Genomic DNA, 18811 nt, shown 5'->3' with positions numbered 1-18811 from the left:
ACTGTAAACAAAATTGCACAAAAGTTTAAGTGAAACAGGTATGGGTCAATAGGTCAACAGTAAAAAGGTTGACAGTGAAATGGTCGACACATGAAAAAGGTCGATATGCATTTGGTCTTCATGGTCAAATGTCGATACAAGCAAAAGTTCGACATAGGAAAATGTCAACATGGGGTTTCTTAAAAGAATTGTTGTCTGTGTCAACATAGGTCAACATGGACCCTGTGTAAGGTTACCGCATCCCCTGGCATGGCTCAATAGTGGTTGACCTTTTGACTATTGACCGAAGGACCGCATACCCAATGAAAAATGTGTGTTTTTACTGGCCACAGCTCCATTTTTGTATGAAAACCGGGCTACTTTGGTGGATTTGTCTTCACTTGTCTGAGGCAGGTGAAATAAAATCCCTCATAAATTGCGGCATGCATCGGCTTATCGGGTTAATTGGATAGCCCAGACAAAGCAGTTTTACTCGTGGTCAGGGATTGCTGATAATTGGATCCCATCCTACTGTAAATGTCTCATATTTTGAAAGGATCCTAATTATAAATGTAAGTTTACCTACCCTACCTCTTGCTTTGCAGAAATGCTGGATGTCCATTGGTTTGATCTAAAGGCAGAATGCTTATTTTATGATGTGGGCACCATTTAAAGAGTCATAAAAAAATACATGTTGCCTATTTTACCATCAAATGATAATTAAATAATAATCCCTTGACTATAATTAATAAATTGCGCAATCAAATAAAACATGTTTTTTTTACAAAATAATTTGTCCCTTAAGAGTAATACTTCCTTCCCCCTTTATTGATGCATAATAATGTCCATCAGTAAAAGTTTATTGTACAGGTTCTGATGCTGTATCAGTAATTTGGTGATGACAACACTTCTGTTATATAATAGATTATGCTTGTGGTTTATTGGATGTTTTCAAAATTGCAGCAGGGTAAATATGGTGGCTCCTAATTTAAAGTAATACAAAATTAAGGTGGGAATGGGTCAGATGTATCAAGCTTCATAAAGTGATTAGATGGAGAGCGATAAACAGCCAGCAAATCAACTCATGCCTGTAATTTTTCAAGTCCAGCCTGTAATATAACAGGTAGGAGCTGATTGGCTGGTTGTTTTTCACTCTCCATTTTATCATTATTTTTTTTTTAATTAATACATCTGGCCTTATGTGTCTTATGGCAGTTTCTAAATTTTATGTTTTTGACCCTTTTTCAGCAGTTTTGCCTTTAGAAAATCCTGTATTTTCAAACCTTCCAGAAAACCAGTTATATGACAAAGCTCCCTAGAGTAATTTTAACCTAAATATATACACCATATATTTAGCATAAACAACAAATAGCTCAGTGCTTTGGATTATTATTATTACTCATTATTCCATGAACTGTTCTACCCAATTGCTTCACTACATTAGCAAATTGTTGTCTTCCTGTACACCTCACCATTAAAACCTATTTTGTGATCTTCTTTTGCTTGATGATGGGAACAGAGGTGGAAAAGAGCTATGGTGAATTTCTGCTTGTAGATTTGTCATTTAATATCTAAACAATCACACATGGAAATATAACCCATTTGGTCAATTTCTGCATTGGATACACATTGAAGAAGGTTTATAGCGTTCTGTATATTATACCAGGAGAGATAATGGTGTTTGCAGTGAGATAAGATTATACATACAGTATGCATTGTCTTACATGTGATCCATGACATATCTATAATGGGCAGGGCCGGTGCAAGGCACTGGAGCGCCCCAGGCGAGTCGGGGTGGGGGCGCCCCGGTGCCAGGGGGGGTGTACCTGTCCTGCGGCTGTGTATATAAAGCATGCGGCGGCGGCAGCGGGGGGTCCCTGCAGTCAAGAAATAACGAGCGCTATCCGCCTGGCTACGCGGAAGCGCTTCTGTTGTGAAAACACTGGACGCACGGCGCACGCTGATTGGCTGAATCTCAGCCAATCAGCGTTCGGCCAGTGTTTCCACAACAGAAGCGCTTCCGCGTAGCCAGGCGGATATTGCTCGTTATTTCTTGACTGCAGGGACCACCCGCTGCCGTGCCGCCGCAAGCTTTATATACACAGCCGCAGGACAGGTACCCCCGCGGCACAGGGGGGGGGAAATGCCGCCCCCCAGTGGCCGGCGCCCTAGGCAAATGCCTAGATTTGCCTAGTGGTGGCGCCGGCCCTGATAATGGGTGCAGTGTGTGCTGTGCACATGGGTTCATGAGTCCAGGGGGCCCTCACTGTGCACCCTGCACCCATTTTTTTCACAACTCACCTCTCTGGGGACAGCAGAACCTCTCCACAGTGACCATTTTCCCTGCTTTTTGTGCAGTAAAGAAATCTCTGGGAAAATGGGCGCCATACTATTTCCATGGAGTTCTGCACAGGAGTAATAAACCTTGTGTTCACAGACTTTACTGTGCTCCTCCTTTGTTAATATGCCCCTGCATGTAATATGCATTGAAATATATTTGTTATTCCAGTCCATATGTGCCCGGAATTCTTGGAAGAGCCAGAATTAGAGGGCATTCCCTGCCTCCTAACAGAATCAGCCAGTCTCCCTGTTCTGCCCACTACTCAAATGAACTTGACGACGGCCAGGAGGTTGTGTGGTGCAATTCTAGTTTCTAACTCTTACTCAATTATCTTTTTGCTCAATTATCTTGTTACTGCCTGCTCATTTTTACCTTATTTGTGCATTACCCATTGACAAGTCTATATTAGTCTGCTGTTACTTACTTTACCATCTACATTTGTGGATTGCCTGTTCAGTCTGCTAGGCTGCAGATGCTCTTCTCTTTTATAACAGTATTGTGGGTGCTCACCTCCTATTGCCATATATCAATATGATTCTAATGAATGATAGGGTAAATGCCATACTCCCTTGCTGTTACTCTATGGACTTAATGTACTGTATATGCAAGATTTGGGGTATCTGCATGGCTGGCAGATAATGTCTAGTTCGACAGTCAATAGGTCAACATGCACAAGATTGACATTGACAAAAGAGTGACACATGTAATGGATTGACATGACATTGGTCAACACAGAAAAAGGTCAACATAACTTTTTCCTGATCTTTATTAAAACTTAGGTTTTTCATTCTTCATCATCCACGTGACCTCCGATTAGGAATGGATAAACACCTGGCTTGAAACATGGTGAACAAAGCTGTACACTAATTGGTGGTCCACGTAAAAAAAACCTCATGTCAACCTTATGTCAACTATGTGCATGTCGACCTAATTGTTGACCTAGACATTGGCCAGTATTCAATGCCTCAGATTCGCCGGGTTTTTTCAGTGAATCTGGCAATTCGCTGGGTTTACGGTGAATTTTCTGTTAGAAAAAACAATTCTCCCTATTCAATGGAGGCAATTCGCCACAAATGAACAGCGAATGTCTGCCGATTCGCCGTAAATTATTCTCCACAATTCGCCTGTGATTTTCAATGGGGTTTTTAGTGGAATTCGCCGACAGTGTATTCAATGCTCAAATGGAGAACTGCTTTCTCCATTGATTTTCGCCATGATTCTCCGTTTAGCATTCGTCATCTTTTTTAGGTGAACTGTAATGTGATCTTTTAAATTAAAGCGTGTTTAATTTTTTTTTTGGTGTTAAAAAATCAGAATATTTTTCCTATGAAGGGGCATGCTATTTTTATTCATATACTTGCAGCACATGAATATATTTTTTATATATATATATATTTTTTTAAACAATATATATATTTTTTTTTTACACATTCGCCAGCAGGGGGCCGGGAGCCGGAGCCGCTCATTAATATTCATATATTCACTGCACACTGATCCCGATGATCGGGACCAGTGAGTGCAGCGGCTCCGACCCCAGCAGCACCCTGCAAGCCCTTCTGCTGGGGGTGAGGTGAGGGGAGGGAGGTGAGGGGAGGGAGGTGAGGGGACGGGAGGGGGGAGAGATATGCGGGGGACAAGCTGACAGGGACGGCTAGAGCAGTAGCAGATCTCTGACTCCGGCAGCCACAGCACGGTGATGTCAGCGCTGGGACTGCTTGAGCCGGAGGCTCTGCTGCTGCTGGACCTGTCCCTAGGCTGTGCGGAGGCTCCCGCCTGCATCAGCGCGCTCCCCCGCCGCGACACCAGTCCCTCCCATCCCCCTGCAGACTCCAGACAGGCATGGAGCATCTGCACAGGGGGATTCGTCACTCTTGCCACTATTCGCCGTCAGGGGCAGCGAGCCCCTGACGCATTGAATAGTCAGGGCTGGCGGCGAATTGAAGGGGAGAGAAAAATCATGGCGAGCGCACTGCGAATCAAAAACAGGATTCGCTGCCATGCGCTCGTCATTGCATTGAATACTCCCCTTTGTATGTGAGCTATAAAAAAAACCAAAAATTTCCTAGGGTCTAGTCTAGTCAGCAGTGACACTTTACACAGTTCTCAGACAAAGAAATGTAGCATCCAACAGGTGTCTAACCACTAAAGTACAACATGTGTCAGCTGAACCGGGGACCTTCCAGTTTCACTTCCCCACAATTACATTTATCATTGTCATTTGTAGTTTACTAGGAGAGCAGAGCTTAAATATATCAGAAAGGTGTCATTGTTTTGTTTGATGTAATCATTTCTAATGAGTGCTCAGTTATTGTCGCAGATAACCTGTTTTTAAACTTTCACTCTTAAGGTGTGTGCACACGGACCGATTTGGCTGGCGCCGATATCGATTCAGTATTGGCGATTGCTGGGACCTAGCAGGGAGGATGGGGATGACACAGGGGGGAGTGCTGCATTGAACAGCATGGCCCTAATCTTAGATAGTAGAAATAGACAGTTCTGCACAGCCTATCAAGCTTTTTGGAGTAGTCCCCAACTGCTCCGGATGAGTGGGTACTCCTCCTGAATTTCACCCACTTGGGCAGGATACACAGATACAGGCTGGAATCTCTGGTCCCCGTGGAGGGTGCGGAGCTAAATTTACATCCTTGCTCATCCTCAAGGACCTACGATTCACAGGATTTACTGTCATGGGGTCAGGGTCTAGTGAGATGGTTTAAATAGAGGGTGGAATTAACTGTTCCAATTGATTTTGTGTGTATGTGTGTGTGTGTGTGTGGGGGGGGGGGGCACGCAACACACTGTCCATATACAAACAAAGGCTAACCTCAGACCCCCCTGACATGCTGACATGCATGGAAAAAAGAGCAAGAATAAAAAATTAAGAGTGAGAACTCGGATGATAGAACAATTGAAAAGATGTGCCTTATATTTTACATTAGAAAAGTGCAGGTAAAATGGATGCTCATACTTGGAGGGTTTTGAGTTCTGATTACCTTCAGGTTTTGGGTTCTAATGGGTTTTGCTAAAACACCCCCTAAATGTTTTAAGTTTTGGGTTCTGTTTTTTTTTTTTTTAAGCATAAAAACTGCTAAAATTGCAGAATTTTGGTTTATTTTTTGCTCCTACGCTATTATTAACCTCAATAACATTAATTCCACTCATTTCCAGTCTATTCTGAATACCTCACACCTCACAATATTGTTTTAGGGCAAAAGGTTGCACCGAGGTAGCTGGATAACTATGCTAAGCCACACAAGTATGCGGCACAAACACGTGGCTCATCTAGGAGTGGCACTGCAGCGGCAGACAGAATGGCAGTTTGAAAAACTAGGCCCCAAAAAGACCCCTATCTGGCTTGATCGTGTTTACCACCAGCCGAGGGCGATTCGTGCAGCAATGCAATAGCTGCACTGCGGAGCTGCAAAGGAGTAGAACCTACTGACCAGATATAACCAGATGACGACCAGCCGAGGAGCAGTGGGCGATTCATGTAGCACTGAGATCTGCTACGAGGTTCCAACAGAACTGCATCAACTTTATTTTTTATAGCAAGCTAGGCGAGACTTTCAACCTGACTTACAAGCAAAGTTGTATAGCCAGTAAGACCCCTATCTGGCTTGATTTTGTTTACCACCAGCCGAGGAGCAGTGGGTGATTCGTGCAGCAATCAATGACTCTCAGCAGTGGGATTGCTCAGCTCTGTGATTACTACCACTTGAGAGCAAACAGTTGTATGTGATTAAAGATGAGTCCACTTATCGCACATATCGATGACTCTCAGCAGTGGGATTAGTGAATGGTGATGCAAGATGTATTTTGTGCTTGGGCCCTCCCACCCACCCTTATGTTGCGGAAATAGGACATGCACACTTTAACAAACCAAACATTTCAGCGACAGGGCCTACAAAACTGTGGCTGAAATGATTGGTTTGTTTGGGCCGCCACACAAAAAAAAACAATTCATATCTCCCTGTATAAACCGGCTTTACAGAGACAAGATGTCATAGTCACTCGTCATCCTCATCCTCTGATTCCTCGCCCCCTTCAGTGTGTACTTCCTCATCCTCACAGATTATCAATTCGTCCCCACTGGACTCCACAATCACAGGTCCCATTATAATCTCTGGAGGCAATTCCTGGTCTTCATTGAATAATTGATAATTCATTTTTATAAACATCATCTTCTCCACATTTTGCGGAAGCAAACTTCTTCGCCGCTCACTGACCAGGTTCCCCGATGCACTAAAAACTCTTTTGGAGTACACACTGGAGGGGGGAAAACTCAGGTAAAAAAGAGCCAGTTTGTACAGGGGTTTCCAAACTGCCTTTTTTTTCCTGCCAGTACTGGTAAGGACTGTCTGAGATGTCTACTTGGATGCTGTCACCAAAGTAATCCTCCACCATTTTTTTCAATGGTGACAGCATCCAATGCAGAGACAGTAGACATGTCAGCAATCGTTGGAAGGTCCTTTAGTCTGGGTCAGATGTCCAAACACCCTCCTGACTGCCTTGCATCCCCGCCAGCGGGTTGTGTGGGAAATCGCAGCTGTTTCCTCGCAGCCACAGGTGTGGGAGAAGATGAAGGTGGAGCTGTGGCCGTGTCACGGTCCCCTTCAGATGACAGGTCTTTGCACCTTTGTAGACTTGTGTCCCCTGGAAACAGAGACACAACATATGTTTTAAACAGAGGATTGAGCACGGTGGCCAGAATGTATTCCTCTGACTTTAACAGACTTACCACCCTCGTATCCTGGCAAAGCATATGGAGGGCTTCATCCACAAGAGTTACATGTGTGGCAAGTTCAAATGGCTGGAGAACCTTGCACAACAAGGAAATCAGCCTCCACTGTGCTTGAGTCAGGTGCAGCCTTGCTCCTCTGCCTATGTTGTAGGTGGCCGTGTAGGCTTGAATGGCCTTTTACTGGTCCTCCATCCTCTGCAGCATATTGAGGGTGGAGTTCCAACGCGTCACCACCTCTTGTTTAAGCTGATGGCAGGGCATGTTGAGGAGTTTTTGCTGCCGCTCCAGCCTTCGACAGGCAGTGGCTTAATGACGAAAGTGTCTGCAAATTTTGCGGGCCACCGCAAGCATCTCCTGCACGCTCCTATCACTTCTGATAAAATGCTGGACCACCAAATTTTTGTGTGGGCAAAACATGGCACATGCTGGAAATTGCCCATGTGTAATGCCTGCCCAATATTACTGGCATTGTCCAACACCACAAATCCCCAGGAGAGTCTAAGGGGGGTAAGCCACTGGGAGATGATTTCCCTCCGTTTCTCTAAAGGCCCCCATACACTATGCGATTTTGGGACGATTTCATCCGATTTCGGCACTTTGTGCCGATAATCGGATGAAATCGGCCCAAAATCGTAGGCATGTGACATTTGATCTGATCCGATGCGCGGTCCCGTGCGCATCGGACCGGATCAGGGAGGTCGGACGGTCTGTACATACGATCACGTCCGACCTCCCTGTATGCATATGCCTGCCACCTGACAGGCATATGCATACAGACACCGGGGGAGTAGTGGGGGCGGGCAGCGGTGGTGGGGGCGGGCAGCGGCGGTGGGGACGGGCGGCGTGTGCGGTGAGCGCAGTGTACTTACACATAGCAGCAGCGGCGGGGACGGGACGCGCAGTGGCGGCTATTATATTTTTAAAATACTTGTCAAATGACCGGCCGCTCTCTGATTGGCCGGAGAGCTCTCAGCCAATCAGAGAGCGGCCAGTCATTTGACAAGTATTTTAAAAATATAATAGCCGCCACTGCGCGTCCTCCCCGCCGCCAAATTGTATGTGAGCCTCCCGGGGAGCTGCCGGGCGGCTCGCAGGTAAATTGGGTCCGACTTGTCCCTAGGACAAGTCGGCCTAATGTGTGGGGGCCTTAAGAGGTTGTCGGCATTGTCCCTCTTCCTGAAACTGGTGATACAAAGCATAGCCTGCCTTGGAAGGAGCTGGCTTGCAGGAGATGCTGATGCTGCTGCGGAAGTCGATGCATCTATTTAGTGCCTCTGAATGTGCAATGTCTGAGATATCCAATTTCAGCATCTTTTATGCATCTTTAATCACACCATCAGAGGCAACAACAAAACTTGCTCGAGCCCTATGACATTGCAAATTATCCTCATACTCATAAGTCTCCATGCGTCTGCTTAGCCACTGCCCGGGAAAGTCCAAATACATTTTCCTAACTTTCTGAGATCGTGTCTGAATTGCAACTGTTACTCTGTGTATAATGACTATGGTTCATGCATACTGTGACTTAGATGCATGCAGAGATGAAAATGTTTTCCATTGTGTACGAAATAAAACTGTGTGTGACTCAGAACCAGCATCCAGCTCCATTGCTATTCTATGCATTGCTGTCTGCACATGGGGGGTGGTTTAGCAGAAGATGGGCCCGCGTGCAGACTCCATATAGGTCCCTCCTCTCTGTGGTGCAGTAGTCTACAGAAACATGGCACCCATCATGTGACACATGATGAAGCTCTATGGCGCATGGGTAATTTTTCCTGCAGCACAGTAACTAAATATGGGTGCAGGGTACAAAGAATGTGCCTCCCTGGTCCCAGGGCCAACGTGCACCACACAAACTTCACCCATTATAGATGCACCAATCTTGCAGTGTATCCGCCTTCTACCCACATGCTTTTTTGGTCACCTTCATCATTGACCACTTGCACCCATCTGTACTTGGTGCAATAGAAATGCTGGAAGCAGGTGTCTTGCCTTGACATACACTCACAGAACTTGGCCTCCTTAAGAATAGATTGATTAAAATGAATTGATCATCCTGTACTTGTGAATGCTCTCCTAAGCAGAGTATGTGCAAAATGAAAATATGCAATATTCACTCCCATATGCAATATTAACCCACTGATTATGGAGTAGCAGCACTGTTTGATGTTACAAAGTAAAATTTCCTGGTTAGAAACCAGTTGACACAGTTTTGTCCTATAGCAGGACACATACAGCCATCAGTCCTCTGTGATTAATTGACCTGGCCTGATAGTAAACCATACTTGCCTACTCTCCCGGAACATAAGGCTGTCAAAAAATTGTGTGGTACCAAAAACTGGAAAGTATGGCATATGCAGAGGGCCCTGCTGCAAGCTTACAATCTATAGGGACATAGGACAAGCACCAGTAATAGCATAGCAGTCCCACCAAGTTACAAGTCCAGAAGGGAAGATATAAGCATAAGTGCCTCAGAGGGTTATGTGTGTGCTACTTAAATATGATAGGCTTGCCTGAAGAGATACATTTTCAGGGAATGCTTGAAAGTTTGGAAACTAGTAGAGAGTCTTATTGTGCGTGGAAGGGTATTCCATAGGGTGGGAGCAGCCTGGTGAAAGTCCTGCAGAAGTGTGACTTTACTACCTGCAATTTTGCTGTATAACTGGCATCTGCAGAGGCACTTTCTTTGTAGCTAGTGTTGCCAAAAGGTCCCTTTAATCTGGTACACCTATGTGGCCAATTAAAAGCAGGTGAAATGCCGACTTACTGTAAATTTAGACAGTCATAGAACCATACTTGTCTACCTTATTTTTGTACTATCTGGGATGCAGGGCTGCCATCAGGAATTTTGGGGCCCGGGTCTCATTTCTGGTCCAGGCCCCTCCCCCTCCCCACTTGTCTTACCGTAACCCGGCTCCTGCTCCCCGGAGCGCAGGCTTCTTCAACTCAGGATGCCGGCAGCCAATTAAAATGCATCACCGGCTGGTGAGCCAATCAGAGCTCACGTACTGGCATCTGCTCTGATTGGCTGCCGATATGCAAGCTCTGATTGGCTCAAAAGCAGGTGAAGCATTTTAATTGGCCGCCGTCATCCTGGATTGAATAAGTGCTCCGGGACCTGCTTTGTTCAGCGCACTGAGCGCAGCACAGCGGGGGCAGTCGGGGTTGTTGCGGTGGGCAAAATGAGCTGCCCAGGCCCTTCCAAAGGCCGGGGCCCAGGACTGCTGTACCCACAGCACCCCCTTATTGGCAGCCCTGCTGGGATGAGCCAAAGAAGGGATGTAGGTGGGATAGGTGCATCATTTATTACCCGTCCCTTGTGTACTGTGTGTATGCATGGTGGTTAGATAATTGTCAGGGCTTCGAATTCATAGCAGTTTGAATAGGCCCATTATCTCAAGCCTAAGTATAACAAACACTTCCTGTATGACAATTGGCTAGCAAAGATGCAGTCAACATACATACATACATACAGTTAATGTGAAGGTTCATCATCTGGGAATAATAATAAAGGTAAAACATCAATGATACATTACCTACAGTGAATGAACTCCCAATTTGAGAAACCCCAGGGTCACTTTTATAAATCAATTTAAAGATGATTTGCATAACATTTACATATAATTGAGCAAGCTATTTTCCTGAACTTTACATGTTTTACCTTTTATTTGTTCATCAAACCAAATAACTGGGAACACTCTTTATTGTGTTATCAAAGTTGAATTGTCTAGTGCTTAATTAGTTCAGGGGATCAAAGAAATCTCTATAAAAATGACATAAGAAGAACAGACATTTAATTAGAAATGGCTCAAATAACATCAAAAGTAAATTAAACAATCATTAGTAATACACTAAAGAGATGAAGACAGAATGTAACATGAGCCCTTCAACATTTTTTTTACTCCATGAGAATGAAAAGCTATGTGTAATTGTTTTTTTTTTAAAGATAGAAAGAAAGAAAGAAAGACAGATAAATAGAAAACTTCACAATTAATGTTTGTTTTATAATGTTCTTATTTCATGTAAATATTGGATAATATAAAAGCAGCACATGTTTTCCACTTTTGGTGCATTTATCTATTTTATAAGAGTCTATGATGTTGGTACTACTAAAAGATAATACCTTAACAGCTTATAAAGCAAAATAAAGATTCTGTAACAATAATTTACATATTTCTTTGTAACCCCTATTACCATGCTGTCGGGGAACACTGAACAGACACTTGTTGCTACTGCAAAGTGTATTTTTGATAAAAGCATAATTTAGCTTACCCTACTGTTCAGGGGTGCTTCTGTGTGGCGGACACTGCTCTAAAGGCCTCCCTCCAGTGGCATACACCATCCAGCCAATTCAGTAGGAGGATCCTGTGAGCAGAAGCCTCTTTCCAGTGACTTTCCATCTTCTGGCGGACACCCTGGACTACCCTGGTGGCTATATCCCAATATAGTCCACTAGGGCAAAAACTACCAGTAGGATTAGCGGAAGCCTTTGATTCACCTTACCTTCAAACGGTCATACAAATCGTGAAAAATAGTGAGGACATACAACGCTTGTTACAAAAGTGGATCTACCTGGACCCAAAGGTCACTCAGTACCGGTAAAGTGAACTTACCTGTGACCCACTGTACCCTATTGCCCATTGTCCCCCTGGGCCAATTCCATTGTCCTGTGGCGTGATTTTACCCATAATATTTATTTTATATTGTGTATATGTAATGTGCATCAATTGTTTATGTTTATGTATTTTTAAAACAGTAAATTGTTTATATTTCCATAAATTTTTGGTCTAATTCTATTAAGCGCTGCTCACATGCCTAGTGCGTGACCCCTTGTGTATATCTCTTTTTAGGTGGGGATTGACTACCTCCCCATTTTTAAGCAGCAGCTTTCCCTTAGAATCACAGCTCCTGGGGTGTGGTATGGGACTCCGACAGTCGGGATCCCGACAGTCATTATCCCGATGTTGGGATCCTGACTGCCCGGAGTCAGACAGCATGGCGAGTGCAAAAAAGCCCCTTGCGGGCACGGTGGCTCGCTACGCGAGCCACCTATTCTATTCTCCCTCTATGGGGGTCGTGGACCCCCACAAGGGAAAATAGCGGGTGGCCGTCGGTCACCCGGTTGCCGGCGTTTTGACAGTCGGGATGCCAACGTCGGGTAAATGGCTGTCGGGATCCCGACTGTCGGGAACCCATCCGGCACCCCTCCTGCCACAGCGCCTGATTTCCTTTTTTCCTTAGGGGAAAAAGACATCCTGTCTAGAGAGAAGGAGGCTGTGTGGAGGCTCCATCTGGGCCTCCTCCTCTCTAGCCAGCTTTGTTGTAGACTGTCCTAGAGTCTACTGCACAGGCCCAGATCTCCCAGTAAATGGCAAATTTCCCAGTTATTTTCTTACTGTGCATGTGCAAAATGCCATGATATGGCCAGCAGACCATCTCCTGGAGATTTCTGCAGTGCTGCTGCTGCCTATGCGGGGAAAAAAAATGGGTGCAGGGTGTACCGCACCAGTGCTTCTGTACATGCAGCAAGAAATGTGCCAGTGTGGCTTTTGCAACTTATTTGTGTGATCCATTCCTGTTATGTTTGTGGCCTTAGTAGGTGGCAGGACAGGGGTTCCCAAAACCTCCCCTTGGTGTTTGTGTTCTTGGATTTTACCACCAGAGAGCCAATGTTTGGATGGAAGCTGATCTCCTAAGAGATGCACTAAAATGCAAACAATGCTATTACATAGCCAATCCAACTAGGGTGTGGTATAGCGGGCTGACATCTGTGATTCCGCTGCTCTGTGTCATAATCCCGACTGCCAGTACTCCGCCAGGGAGGCAAGCGCATCGAAGCCCCTTGTGGGCTCGGTGGCTAGCTCTGCTCGTAACAGGTTGTATTCTCCCTCTATGGGGGTTGTGAACCCACACAAGGGCGAATAGCCCTAGTAGGTTGGGATACTGACTGTCGGGCATTTAACAGTCGGGATTCTGCTGTTGGTATACTTACCAACCCAACTGTCGGGTGGTCATCTGGCACCATTCAACTAAAAGGGGGTTTTATGAAGTTTAGTAGCATAATTTTGATTGATTTAAAAAACACAATGTGCCTCTTCTGTCATTAGTTTGAAGCATATCTATGGCTGAACTAATTTTAGCAATATTTTGTTTTGACTAATTTCTTATCTGTTTGGTAGTACATGCAGGGATACATTATTATGTTTATGAATCATCAAATGCTCTTTTTATGGGGAAGTTTTTAGCTCAGCCCACTTCCCTACTGTACGCTATTGGATGTCATTGCTGCAAAAAATTCATTCTAACTTTTTTCTGGGCAGGGAGATGTATTGAGAAATGCACATGCCGCAATGCAATCTCATCTGGAATATAATAAACAGTTTCATACAAATCTGCTTCCCTTCATCCTGGGTTAATTAAATTGAGAATTTTTAATTCCAAAAAGCATGTATGAATACTGAATCAACACAATTGTGTTGTACTGTAAGCATTCTATTTAATTGTGTGAGTTTTTTGCATGGTTTCTGGAAAAATAATATTAATCTCACAGTGACATTATCGCTTCGAGCGCTGGCCTTTGCCAAGGCCTGTTCCCAAGCACATACCTGGCTCCAACCAATTGCCTACTTTTCAGCTGCCCTCTCCATTAGATGGGCAGCCAGCTAGCCGAAGAAGGGGGCGGAGCCAGCAGACATGCAGTGAAGGGAGGCGGGTCTGAAACACTGTGCTGTATTTGGTGGCATGGTCAATACAATGTCATCATCATGGCCATGCCTCCCGCATTGAAGGCCAGCGTTTCAGGCATTGCAGAGCAGGGGGCATTGCTATAATGATGCAATTTGCATCATCGGGTCCCCATGGACCCCCTGCAGAGTGGGAATTGTGGGAGGCTGGGGGATTCCGAGAGGCTTTCCTGCCTTCCCACGGGCCGGGAGGCAGACCCGATTTCTGGGAGCTTCCCTGCCATTCTGGGAGGGTAGTCAACCCTGAATTATGTACAGTATACAAACTAATCCCTGCTTCTGAGATTCAACATCAATACACTTAGGGGCAAAACAGTAAGACCATATAGACCAAAAGCCCCCAAAAGTCCCCAAATAACCCTTGTGCATGTGCGTCTAAACAATCAGCCTACACTAGATAATGGAAATACATAACATTTTAATAATTACAGCTGAGATAAAATTTTATTGTAATACTGGGACATTTCTAGAGACCTCCCTTTAAATATGATTATATATGGTATGATCAGTACAATAACATCTTTCCTTTACTCTTCATTTAAGCTGCGGGCAGAATTACAATTAAAATATTAGCGCAGTTATGTCTATTGTCTGCCCGGACTATATCATTTGTTGAGATATTCAGTCCCTTTTTTAGTTTGTTATTAATAATGCACAATATAGTGAATAGAATATGCATAGAGCTCTATATATGAATCCATGGTAAACAGAAAATAATTGCAATGTTTGCACCCAAACTATTCTCCATATCAGCAGATTCATTCTTGTTATTTCTTTGTACAAAGTATTCATTACATTACCTCTGAAAGTATTCTTTGCCCATCTTAGATGTGCAGACAAAAGAACTGATTAATATTTAAGAGATAATTAGTATATCATTTCAGAAAAGTTTTCTTGAATTAAGTTTAACATTAAAATATGCATGTTTCCAAATTGTGAGGTGGACTTTTCCTCATAATTACCGGCCACAGCCCCCCCCCCCCCCCCCCAATAAAACGCTAGGAGCAAAAAACATCTGTTTTTACACTATTTTTCATGATGTTTTGCCAATGTTTTTTTTTTTTATCGGACTATCCTATGAGATCACCTGATAAGAATTTGATTTTCTATCGAAACCACACAGATTGTGATTGCTTTGCCTGAGGCAGGTGAAACAAAATCCCAGATAAGCTGGTGCAAGTATCAACTTAATGGGGCCAATTAGATAGCCCCTGGTCATTGCACGTAATTAGATATCCACCAATGACTGTCAGATAGCATATTTGCCTTCTTTCTCAGAATATCAATGGGTTAATCGGACAACCCTCCTGGTTACTCCAGCCTACTTCTTTGTCTGTAATGAGAAGAAAGGTTGAACAGTCAAAATTGCAGGAAAAACTGCCATTGTCACATCCCTACTACATTACACATGCACTAGTATTGTTCTGTTTCAGGCCTGCTTATCCATCAGATGCGAAGGAGTGTATGATTGAGTCCATGTCAGAGGTAAAGGTATTGATATCTCAATTAATACACCCTTTTCCTGTGTGACACCCCCAAAAATACAAATGCTTTAATGTAGCTATGCAATAATAGAAGCCCAAAACACAAATATCTCAATTACTGGACACCCAGCACCAGCAGTTGTATTGTGTTACCCATGTAGCCAGTTGAGTAACTATTCTCATCACTGTCTTTTATGCTCTACTTGTAGGTTGTAGGTAGAAAAATCTGCTATCGATTTGTACAGTAGATGTCAGGATTATCTCTCCACCTGCAGCTCTAACCTGTGAGAACTTGCTCTATACCTTGCCTGTGGCTGTGATACTGAGCGACGCAAATTGTGGCATTTATTGCTGCCACTTGCTTTCTGACCAGTAAATCACAGCAGTTTGCTCTAGTTGGGGGCATGGCCTAAAGATGTGTAAGTCTGCCCCCCACCTCCCTGAAGTCTTCTTGAGGAGACATTGGGCCAGATGCACTAAGCTTCAAAAGTGATCAAATGGAGAATGATAAACAACCAACCAATCAGCTCCTGCCTGACATTTTTCAAACACAGTCTGTGACATGGCAGGTAGGAGCTCATTGGCTGGCTGTTTATCACTCTCCATTTTATCACTTTTGAAGCTTAGTGCATCTGGTCCAATTTATGCAATTATGCTGGCACCTTGGGGTATGAGTTAAAACAAATTCACAAGCCTCTGTGAACAAGCAAATGTTGAGCAGAGCTAAAACTCTGCACAGGTTGCTTTTAGGTGCTATGGACTCCTGGGAATCTTCTCTGTACGGTCCTGATGATGTAATTTTGCAAAAGAGTTCAGAAACTGCCTTCTGGCCCAAAAAAGCCCTGTTTTAGTTCAATCAACTACTACCTGGTTAAATTGGGGTTTGAGTGAATAAAATAAAAGAGTGAATAAAATAAAACAAAGGCACTTGCATTCCCTTTAGTTTTTATTACAATTGTGTAAAATGACTGGCACTCCTATTCTGTGGGCAGATTCCCAGACAGACAGAGATGTGTGTAAATGATAGATATTTCCAGTTTGTAGCACAAAATGAAGGGTTTAATCTCTTGGCCTTATTGCAGGAAAACCGAAGAACACTTCTGTCAGTCAGATCTGCCTCTGGTGAATTGCGCTCTGTATAACACTTCAATTCTGTGTGTATTCGCATATACTAAGGGGTCGATTCAGGCATGCTCGGTGTGTGCAATTAAGCCCCGTTTTCGATAATGGGGGTTTGCGCATATGTAAATATACGCATGTGCAAAACCCCTTTGTGAACGCCTTCAGCAAGTACTCACCGAGGTGTTCACACTGTGAGTGGGGGAAGGGAGTGGGCAGGGGCTAGAGCAGGGGAACACACAGCATGTTGATGCCTGCTTAGCATAAGCGGCTGACATCACGTGATGTCAGCGCCCGCCCCAAATTCAGCCATCTCCGGACAGGATAAAAGTCAGTTAAGAATGACTTTTATCTGCCAATGGGGGAAAAAATATCATTCGATGGTCTGCAGGGATATGTGCGGCAGGGGGCATGTGTTCAGTTGGGTTGGGTGGCGGGGGCAGCTTTTACCAGTTGCTAGGCTGTGTATGTTCACAGCAATCAGGTCTGAATCAGGCTCTAAATAATAAAAGGACTTTGGAAAATTTGTACTTAGTGGTTATAAGTGCAAGTCTAGATGGTTTTTTAGCATAATTCTACTGCACCATTACAACATGAACATCATCCAAATGATTGATCTAACAGCATATTTTTTTTCAATATTAAATTCTCCAACATCCAAAAAGTATTATTATTTGCAGAAGGATTGATTAAAATATTGTGACTGTTGGGCCATCTACTATTTACATGTATTAATCTGAATGAATCTGAATTTGATGATGTGGTCCAGCCCCTTTCAGTGTTTGACTGATAGCCCCAGGTTTGTTGCAGCAATGACTTTGACAAGACAAAATGGTGCATGATCTATAGACCCGAAAGGATAATCATCCGGCTATCAGTTTATAAATGAATGGTTATGAAGCATTCCATCATCGCTGATTATTAACAAAGCTTTGCTGCTCACTTTGCTGCTACTTGCCTACATTTCAGTACACCTTTCCAGAAGAAGCCGGAGAGGAGAAGCAGCTGGGGAATTCGGGGGGTGGGGGGGGGGGGGGGGGGGCAGATGTCTACATCACGAGGACACACAATTCCTTGATTTTTCTAAGTATCCTGTCTGATGATGCCCTGGGAAGCGACTAAAATGCGGAAGGAGTAACCACTTGGTTACTGGTTCATCCAAGCCCTACAAACAAGCCTCATGCATCTGGCAGGTATGCGATCATTAGGTGTCTACATTACCGTTCATTAGCTTCTACACTACTGTTCAAACGTTTGGGGTCATCCAGACAGTTTTGTGTTTTACATGAAAACTGTCTTTTATTTATCAAATGAATAAAACATATATTAAAGACATTTTTAAGGTTAGAAATAATGTTTTTTTCTTTGAAATTATAATTTTGTCCTACACACTGCTTTTGTCAAAGAATGCTTCTTTTGCAGTAATTACATCATTGCAGACCTATGGCATTCTAGCAGTTTATATATTGAGGTAATCTGAAGAAATTTCACCCCACACTTCCTGAAGCACCTCCCACACATTGGATTGGCTTGATGGCCACTTTTTGTGTGCCATATGGTCAAGCCGCTCCCACAACAGCTCAATGGGGTTGAGATCTGGTGACTACGCTGGCCACTCCATTACAGACAGAATACCAGCTACCTACTTCTTCCCTAAATAGTTCTTGCATAATTTCGAGGTGTGCTTTGGTTCATTGTCCTGTTGGAGGATGAAATTGGCTCCAATCAAACACTGTCTACAGTGTTCATTTTGTCTTCGAAAATGTAGACTAAAACTATTCATCAACAAAGGTTCACTAAAATGTGACGATAATGAAAACAGGAATTTTTAGTAAGCAAAATGTTGACTAAAAATTCGTCCATGTTGTCATGACTAAAGTTGACTAGATGAAAATTCTGTATAATTTTCGTCAGGACACCACATTTTTCAAATGATTCATTTTTTTGGATCTTTAATTAACCCCTTCCTGACACAGCATGTTTTTGCCTTCCTGACAGAGCCCTTTTTTTCAAATCTGACATGTATCACTTAAGTGGGGATAACTTTTTTTTGCTTTTACTTATCCCAGTGATTTTGAGATTGTTTTTTCGTGACACATTGTGCTTCAAGTTAGTGGTAAATTTTCGTCGATACAGTCTGTGTTTTTTTGTGAAAAATACCAAAATGTCGGAAAAAAATGGAAAATTTAGCAATTTGCAAAATGTTAAATTTTCTGCTTGTGAGACAAATAATCATACCACTCAAAATAGTTAATAACTAACATAGACCATATGTCTACTTTATGTTTCCATCATTATTTCAACTTCCTTTTAATTTTTTTGGACACTAGGAGGCTTACAATATGAATAGCAAATTTTCAAATTTTCAAGAAAATTTCAAACACTGATTTTTTTAGGGACCAGT

General features: G+C 43.5%; 1 protein-coding gene across 3 annotated transcripts in view; it reads left to right on the top strand.

Annotated features, from left to right (window-relative positions):
* ARHGAP24 (Rho GTPase activating protein 24) overlaps positions 1-18811 on the top strand; it is a 716382-nt gene that overhangs the window by 324635 nt on the left and 372936 nt on the right. The gene's annotated exons all lie outside the window — the stretch shown is intronic.

This window comes from Crinia signifera, chromosome 1 (assembly GCF_055691185.1).
Source record: "Crinia signifera chromosome 1, ASM5569118v1, whole genome shotgun sequence".
NCBI lineage: Eukaryota > Metazoa > Chordata > Amphibia > Anura > Myobatrachidae > Crinia > Crinia signifera.
Note: the sequence above shows the minus strand (reverse complement) of the source record. Positions and strands in the feature narration are given on the sequence as shown.